The sequence below is a fragment of the Echinops telfairi genome, unplaced genomic scaffold (genome assembly GCF_000313985.2).
Source record: "Echinops telfairi isolate 266 unplaced genomic scaffold, ASM31398v2 ScPeMD7_31;HRSCAF=116, whole genome shotgun sequence".
In the NCBI taxonomy this organism is placed as follows: Eukaryota; Metazoa; Chordata; class Mammalia; order Afrosoricida; family Tenrecidae; genus Echinops; species Echinops telfairi.
In genome coordinates, this window is record NW_022103928.1 from 21,328,031 (window position 1) to 21,337,887 (window position 9,857).

Here is a 9,857-nt window from a genome sequence, read left to right on the forward strand (position 1 = left end):
GCGCGTGTGCACGTGCCTGTGTGTGTGTGGACAGTCAAAGTGAAAACAGATAAAAATGAAAGGAACTTCACATGCTGAGGGCAATAAAATAATCAACCCAGGGAAGGCAAGGTGGTAGTGAGTGACAAAGGTGGGAGCTGTTCTCCACATGGGCTATCTCTGAGGAGGTAAGATCTGGATTGGGATCTAGAGGAGGAGATGGGACCAACAATGCCAAGACCTAAGAAAAATGAGTTCCAAGTAGAGGGGATCCCAAATATCAAGGGTCTCGAAAGACACAGTTTGATGTGTTTTAGGTGTAGTAGGGTAATCAGCACAATAAGAAGTTGCTGAGATACAGAAGTGGCCAGGTCATGAAGGGGTATTGTAGGCCATTATGAAAGATTTGCGTTTAATCACAAACTCGGCACTTTGAAACCACCAGATGCTATGCAGGGCAAAGATGAGGTGCTCTATTCCCTTAAAGAATTACAGTATTGGAAACTCTGAGGGGCAGTCCTGCCCTTTCCTCCAGTGTCGCTATGAGTTCGAGTTGACTCAACGGCAGTGAGTTGGGAGTTTTTTAGACAATTGTGGTCATTGGAAAATGATGTGATGTGATCTGACAGGTTAACATGTACCTGTGGCTCCTGACTGAGGAATGTACTGCAGGAGAAGCAGCTAAAGGCAGGTCTGTGGGTTAAGAGATCCTTTGCAGTGGCCCAGACAAGGAAAAGAAGGGAGAGATATTCTGGCTGTGGCTTTATACTGAATAGCTATTCTCTGGGTAAAGATTTTCTCACTTACCTGGCTGTCTATTGTACACATATTTCCTAGTTTGGCTTCTCAAAAACAAACGAAAATCTCTGAAAGCAGAACATTTTGTGGGTCATCACATATCATGAGTGGTTTGATGAAAAGAGGAAGGAAGCTCGATGTAGTAGTTACGCCACCTCTGTGAAGGGATAGTTTGCTTTCCACTTGGCATTTGGGATTGGTTGAAAGCTTAGTTACACAAATTCTCAGGAGTTGTGAGAAAACATTAAGAATGATAAGGAGTTTGGCTAAGTGCTGTAGGCACTGTGGAGCCATACTATACCAAGTGTATTATAGCTAATTCATGTTGCTAGCCCACCCTTGCAAAAGCAGCCAGGAGCTATCAAGGCAGTGAAAACATAGTAAAACAACCCACACCAGTTGCTCCAGTGGCCCTGGGTAATTGAATATTGCTCTGGATACAGGAAGGCTTGGATGTAGTCGCTAGGTGGCATCTAAAACTGCTGTGAAGAAAGAACTGGCTCGAAATGCTTAGTCTGCACTTCCGCAGTCTGTGCTGGGACCCGGAAAACAAGCTTCTGGTGCTGCAACCCTTAGAGTTGAGCAGGTTCTCTTACCTTGTCTTCTGTTTGCCCAAACCATGAACACAGCACTTTCCATTCTTTGAAAGATATGGAAGTGCTGTTTATTGGGGCATCTAAACATACATAATTAAAATATTCTGTCAGATAATCTTATGGACATGCATGGCCATTGAGTTAATCCCTACTCACAGTAACACTATAGGGCAGGGTCGAACTGCCTCTATGGGTTTCTGAGGTGGAAAATTCTCCCTCAGAGCTTCTGGTGGGTTCACACTGCAATTATATTGCATGCTGGGCTTTGATCCTCAAGGTCTGCATTTCAAAGCCACCCTTTCACAGGGGTCACCTGATGCATAACAGTAGCAAAATTGCAGTTATAAAATAGCAACAAAAATAATTTTATGGTTGGGGGGTCACCACAACACGAGGAACTGTATTAAAGGCTTGCAGCATTAGGAAGCTTGAGAACCACTGCTATAAGCTCTTGTTATTTACTGTACCCATTACATCAACAGACAAAATAGATATTGAACATTGTGTACAATCATTAAGGGAGCCAAGATTCTACAGTGCTGGCTTTCCAATGGGTTCACAGTCTAGGAATGTTAGGTCTATATTGAATGTCTCATTGAAGGCCTACAGACAGGCAAAAGCTCAGAATTGTTAGAAAAATCTTCAAGAGTAATCAGAACCTAAAAAGTAGCAAGTGTGAATAATAGGAAAAACTGACAGTTGTCTATTGAACATTATAATACCAAAGTTATTAGGTCCGGGTAGATAAAGCCTATATAGTCAACTTTTCTACCTTCATTAAAAAACAAACAAACAGCCATTGTTAAATAGATTTCTAGTTTTAGGTGGAGCTCTTGGAGAGCCTTTACAGATGCTCTAGGAATAAGTATTCAGAGAATACAAAGCATTGACTGGTTTAGTGATTACCGTTAGCTCAATAACGCAGGAGGTTTATTTACATGTAATCAGTATGGTGTGCTGGCCACCAACTGTCAATCAATTGTCATACTGTGGTGGCTTGTGTGTTCCTGGAAGTTATGTCACTGGTATTTCAAAGACCACTAGGATCTTCGCAATTCAACAGATTTCAGCAGAGCTTCCAGACTAAGAGCAGACTACAAGGTAGGAATAGACTATCCATTTAGAGGAGTTAGCATGAAAACATTGTGAGTCAGCTACTGAAACCTCACAAACAGAAGCAAAATATTGTCACAGACAGGACCAGAGATGAGTTCCTGAATATATGATGGAGGAAGATCTACCTTCTCAAAGCAGAGCCAACCATAATGCTGACTTCATTGATTTATGTAATGGATTGAGTAAAGTCTTCAGGACTGTCAGTTGTTGATGGGGTAGGACTCAAAATGGAAAGAAACAGATGAAAACATCAATTAAAAATTGGAATTTGGAGTGTACAAAGGGTGAATCTAGGAAAACTGGAAGTTGTGAAAAGTGAAATGAAACACATAAAACATCAACAGTCTAGGCATTACTGAGCTGAAATAGACTGGTATTAGCTATTTTGCATCAGAAAAAAACATGTTTTATTATTCTGGGAATTACAGATTCAAAAGGAACGGCATAGCATTCTGTTTTCAAAAAGCCTTTTCAAGATTTGTCTTGAAGTACAGTGCTGTCTATGATAGGGTAATATCTGTCTGCACACAAGGAAATCCAGTCAATACAACTAGTATTTAAATTTATTCACTGACTACTAAAGCTTCAAGTCAAACTCACTGTCATTTAGTTGATGCTGACACATAGTGACGCTATAGGTAAGGTAGAACTGCCCCTGTGAGTTTCTGCCACTATACCTATTTATGGGAGTTGAAAGTCCTCTTTTTCTCCAGTACTGCTTGCAGTTAGCAGCGCAGTGTCACCAGGGCTCCTCCCACTGGAGCAGGTGGTGCAGAAATTGAAGAATTCTACCAACATCTTCAGTATGAAATTGATCCAACGTATAATCAAGATAAATATTTAATTATTGGGAATTGGAATGCAAAAGTTGGAAACAATGGGAGGAGGAGGAGTTGGAAAATGTGGTCTTGGTGACAGAAAAAAAGCTGGAGATCACATGAAAGATTCTTGCAAGACCAACTACTTCTTCATCACAAATACCTTTTCAACAACGTGAGCGATGACTATGAATGTGCACTTCTCCAGATGGAATACAGAGAAATAAAAAGACTCGATTTATGGCAACGGATGATGGAGAAGCTTAATACCAAGAGCTAACATGGAGTCAGGGTCTGACTGTTGAACAGACCATCAATTGCTCATATGTAAGTTTAGGTGGCGTTGAAGAAAAGCAAAACAAATTCACAGAACCAAAATGTGACATTCAGTATACCCCACCTGAATTTCAAGAATAGCTCAAGAACAGATTCGGTGCATTGAACACTAATGACAGAAGACCTCGTGAGCTATGTGATGGCATCAAGAACCATCATGAATGAAGAAAATAGTAGGTCATTCAAAGGACAGGGAAAAAAGAGATCTAAATGGATGCTAGAAGATACTCTGAAGATTTCTCTTATTGTAGAATAGCTAAGACAAATGGAAGAATGAAGAGATCAAAGAGCTGAACAGAAAATTTCCATGAGCAGCTCAAGAAGACAAAGTTAAATGTCATAATGAAATGTGCACAGCCTAGAGTTAGAAAACCCAAAATGAGGAAACTGCCTAGCATATCCTACATTGAAAGAACTCAAGAAAAAAATTCAAGCCTCACGTTGCAATATTGAAAGATTCTATGGGCAAAATATTGAATGATGTATGAAGCATCCAAAGAAGATGGAAAGAATGCACAGAGTTTCTGTTCCAAAAAGAACTAGTCGGCATTCCACCATTTCAAGAGGTTGCATCTGAGCAAGAGCCACTGGTACTGAAGGAAGACGTCCAAGCGGCACCGAAAGCACTCACTAAAAACAAGACTTCAGGAAATGATGGACTGTGATTGAACTGATTCAACAAGTTGATGAAACACCCATTTATTCCAGGAAGTTTGGAGGAGAACCACTTGGCCAATTGACTGAAAGAGATCCCTATTTGTACCCGTGCCAACGAAAGGTGACTCCACAAATGCTCAGATTGTAGTAGAACGATGGCATTAATAGTGTATGCAAGTGAAACCTTTCTGAAGACCATCCAACAATGATTACAGCAGTCCATTGGTAAGGAGCCGCCACAGGTTCAGGCTGGATTCAGAAGAGGATGTGGAACAAGGGATATCATTGCTGATGTCAGAAGGATCAAAGCAAAGAATGCCAGAAAGGTGTTTAAGTGTGTTTTATTGATTGTGCAAAGGCAATCGACAGTGTAAATCATAACAATGAGAAGAATGAGAATTCTAGAACACTTCATTGTGCTCTTTCAGGACTTCTGTAGGATCAGGAGGCAGCTGTGTGAACTGAACAGAATAGAAGAAGCATTCGGCTGATAACTGCAAGGTTAGGAGTTCAACATTTCCTTTCAAATCAGGAACAGGGTGCCTCAGCCTGGTGTCCTTTCACCATATATATTCAATCTGTATGCTGAGCATCAGAGAAGCTAGATTATGTGAAGAAGAATGTGTCATACAGTTGGAGGAAGGCTTATTAAAAACCCAAGATAGGCCGATAATACAACCTTGCTGAAAGTGAGGAGGACTTGAAGTACTTGCTGATAAAGATCCGGGATGTCAGCCTTCAGTGTGGATTACAGCCCAATGTAAAGAAAACCAAAATCCTGGCCCAATGGGTAACATCATGATAAACACAGAAAAGATAGAAGGCGTCAAAGATGTTGTTGTCTTGCTTGATGCACAATCAGTTGTCAGGAAAGCGGCAATGAAGAGATCAAAAGCCACATTGCATTGAATAAATCTGCTCCATAAGACCTCTTTAGAGTATGAAACAATAAGGATGTTACTTTGAGAACTAAGTTGCACCTGACCCCAGTCATATTTCCGATCGCCTCAGATGCATGTGGAAGTTGAACATGGAACAGTAAAGACCTAGGAAGAATCGATGCCTTTAACTGAAGGTGTGACGACGAGTACTGAAATGACTACGGACTGCTGAAAGAACAAACACATCTGATTTGGAAGAAGTGCAGCCAGCATGCTCCTTGTAGTTAAGGATGGCGGATTTGGTCTCACATAGTTTGGACAGGTCAGGGGATATCCATCCCTGGAGAAGGACATCATGCTTGGTAAAGTAGAGGGCCAGCAAAGCAGAGGAAGGCCTGGACAATGTGTTTTGAAGCAGTGGATGCAACAGTTCACTCAAACATAAGAACACTGGTGAGAATGGTACAGGACCAGGCAGCGGTCTGTTGTCCATTCTGTTGTACATGAAGTTTCTCTGAGTCAGAACCGACTTGATTGGAACCCTGGTGGTGCGGTGGTTCCATTTGGGGACGCTACCCGCAAGGTTAGCCGGTGTCAACCACTAGCAGTTTCCTGTTCTTTCACATTGTTATGAGTTGGAATTGACTAGATGATAATGCATTTTGTTTGGGTAGATTTTTATACGATGAGCCAGCCCACTGCTGGGGCTGTGTCAACTTATCTCCAGAAGATTTTTCTGGTTTCCGTTGGCTCTCTCTTTACCACATGCGCTCTCTTTCTCGAGCAATGGGTCTTTTCAATGATGCACCCAAAGTAAGCGAGCTTCAGTGCCAGCTATCCCTGCATCTCAGGGACATTCTACTTATTTTTCTTCCAAGACTGATTGGAACACATTTGTGTCAAGTATGTCAAGTCAATTAAATAAGTCAAGTCAATTAAATGACTTGTGTCAAGTCAATTAAATGAGTTACAAAATAACAAGCTCCTAAAACCATACCATATGTTTTTTCCCCTCCCATTGTTATAGCAATAATAATTAAAACAGTTACCATGTAACCCAAACTTAACACTCTTGTCAACACAAAATTATTTTAGTATGCTTTTTAAGAACTTTCTTATAATGTCAATTGGTTTATTTTAATTGCTATTTTCAATGATATTCATGTCAAAAGTTTGAAGCTGTCTGTATATTTTTGTCGTTAAAGGTGACATTTGGTAGACTGTTGTTTGAGGCACAACCTGTTCATTTAAAGCTGTAAACTGTGCTTGTCTTAAGAATGTTATCTCACTTATAAAGTCAGTTATAATTGACCTATTACCTATGACCTGAACTAACAGATCCTGTTAGAATTCACTTAGCAAAATATAGTAATTGAGTATTTTCTTTCTAAATTATCAGTATTACATAAAGCATTCTTTCTTGCATATTGTAGTTTTAAGTACTATTTTAAATGGCCATTCTTGAATTATTTAATTTAAAGCATGAAGTAGTATCTTGTAATTTCTGAAAGCCCAATCTATACCCCTATCCAGTGGTTCTTAAATGTTTTGGTCTCAAACCGCTTTAAGCCTCTAAAAAAGTTATTTGAAACCTTGGCGATTTTTTATTTATTTACTTGGTTAAAGCTATTGCTATTTACCCTGTTAGACATTGAGGGCAAGCCATTTTCATTATTTTTAAGTTAATTCATTTAAAAATAACAACCACCAACTCATTACATAGCAATATGACATAACATAAAATTAAAAATAACTATTTTCCCAAACCAATATATACTTAATGAGGAAATATTTTACAGTTTTTCAAATCTCTCTTTATGTATTATTATATGAATTAAACACATATTGGAAAACTGTCTCAAGGGGGAATCTTCTAATACAAGGGGGAATTAGAAGATCCCAGGAGAGCACTGAAATACTTCTAACATATTCTGGTTCATTGAAATCATAAACTGAAATCTGAATCATGAGCAGAAGGGGACCAGGGCGAAGTTTCGAGAAGAGAACAGGTTGGGGTGGGAAGGAGTTTGAAATTTGGGATAGTGGAAGGAAAGCTGGAGATGAGGCTGGAGAGAGATGCTGCCCAGGTAGGTCATACGAAGCTCTGGTACCTGTGCGGACCAGTCCGGGTTTATCCCAAGAGCAATGAGGGTGCCACAGAATGATATTTAGACATGGTGCTGTGGAGATGACATGACCCACTTTGCATTTTGAAAACATCTCACTGGTTGCTTTGTGGAGAGTAGTCTGAAGTGGTGTAGGAGAATAAAAAATGGATATAGGAAATCAATTTTTTTTTAAAAAAGCGCTTGCAGTAGCACATTCAAGAGAGGGCATATATTTACGAGGTAGTGCAAAGTGGAATGAGTGATGGATTGGATATATTTGAGCTCAAGGTAGGTGGCTTGTGTTTTGTCTTTTCTTCAACTCATCCATTTTCATCAAACAACCATATTTTCTTCTTAAATCTGGTAAACAAATCATTACATTAGACCCTGAAGTGGAAATTCTATGTTTGAACTATAGAGCTTGGATTTGCTGTCATTACCTCGGTAGAAATTTTGGAAGCATATCATCATTTTTTCTTTCAGAATCATGATGTTTTGATATTCGGACCCATCCTTTGGATTTCACAAACCTGTGCATGTGAAAGAAATTATTTGGAATGTTAATGCTTCGACTAGCCATACTTGAACCAGTATTTGTTTAGCAGAGGAAGTTTTCCGCACACACCCCCCACCCCCTCTTTCGCTCATTCTATATTCACAGAGCTGAATGAGTTGGATAAAATGGAATCTGTCCATCACAACAGGAGCCATCCTGAGGATCCAGATGTCAGGGAGTTTCTGCCAGAAAGGGAAGACAGATGTTTGGAATGGGAAAGCGTCGAGGATACCGCCAAACCTGTCAGAGTTTTATCAGTGGAGTGCGGTGACAGTTGGTCGCAGGAAGGGGGGAGCACGCACTGGAACATGTCTGAGAAAATCAATCTTGCTTGTGGCTTCGGTGACCGCTTAAGACATTAAAAAAATGCTCTGTGTTAGAGAAGCCTGCATTTATCTGGATTCTCTCTCCAGCCAGCCTTGTTTAAGGACAAACCATAGGAATAGCAGATTGTAAGCATGTCCCGATCAGTTGATATATATTAGGCCATTATTAGATAGGCAGGGTGTACAATCAGTAGTTTTATAAAGGGGTTGTAAGGGCTTTTACCTATGAATCTAATGTATTTGGTTGCTGAAATATTCTATCCTAACCCCAAGGTGGAAATGGAATGCAACCTATCCCTATTAAAAATAACTTCGAACACACGGTAAAATGAAATATAGCTTCAGGGCAAACCTTTGTGCTTCACTAATATTTTAGTTTTTATTCATTTTTTCGACACAGAAATGTGCTCAGGAAGTTGTCTTGGCGCTTGGAGAATGGCATGTAGCTGTCGTAGAGAGGTCCTTTAGGGGTGACTTCTGAAACTATCCCAGAAAACCTTCACATTCTCCAGAGTCTGTGTAAATTCTCTTTGGGCTTTAAAATGTATCAATACTCAATATTGTTGACCAACATTGTTTCTTTCTTTTATGTGCATACTTGTCAGTTGGGGGAATCTTGGCATCTTTTTGCTCACGTGAACTACATGTGAACATATTTTGTCATGCCATCTTGGCTTCCAGAGATGCACTTGATATGGCACGTATTCACGGTATTATGAAGACATATTTTAAATACTTGAAGTGCATATCTTTATCATGATCATGGATTAGTCTTTAAAAAGTCTCTTAATTTTAAAAATGGATTAAAAATCACTCTTATTTTTAAAGAGTCTTGGAAATTTTTTATTGGCAAATCTAAAATTATACATGTTATATGTATGAAAGAGAAAAAATAATTGTGTGGAATAATCTTTAAATATGTTTTGGTACTGATTCTAACTCTTGTTAACCCAGGTGATTGCTAGAACCATTCGGTTTAATTAAATAGCCAATTAAGACACTTGTGAGAGAGACTCATCAATACTTCAATAGACAGCTAGGTAGATATTTCTTATTTATGGATTTGACACTGATACTGCTTTTAGAGGCTTCAGTAGTTCTTGCAGGCTATTCAGAATTCCAAAATTCTGATAAGCACATTTTAAATATTTATATGTAGTTTAAGAACTCAAGCATAAAACACTATAGATCTATCTATCTACCTGTCTATCTATATATCCATATATATATTTCATTTTAAAATATTTTCTTTGTAAAATAAATATTTTACAAATAGGTAAGATAACCTGGTGCAGTAAAAAGAGTGCTAGATTGACGTGTGGATTGTTCTAAATTTAGTCTATGTCTGCAATTCAGAGGCTATTTGAATTTAGTAAAATAAGGTGATCTGACTAATGCTTTTTATTTATTTTTTAACTGTATGGTTTGGGGTATGGCTGTATAGTTTCTTCAAACAAAACCTGCTGTAAAACCTTCTAATAAGAAAGCACTACTGGCTGAGACCCCCTTTTGTAGTAAGCGGGCGACCTGGAATCATGCCTGCTTCCTCTGTCTCTCATCTCCCTGGTCCTACCTCCCACTTCATAAGTCTGCACAATCCCTGTGTTCTCACACATCAAAATCATTTTTTAAATACTTTTATTAGGGGCTCATACAACTCATCATAATCCATACATACATCAATTG

At 39.1% G+C, this 9,857-nt stretch overlaps 1 protein-coding gene across 6 annotated transcripts in view; it reads left to right on the forward strand.

Annotated features, from left to right (window-relative positions):
- The window catches only part of FHIT (fragile histidine triad diadenosine triphosphatase), a 1,817,667-nt gene that overhangs the window by 1,221,331 nt on the left and 586,479 nt on the right, over positions 1-9,857 (forward strand). The window lies entirely within an intron of this gene.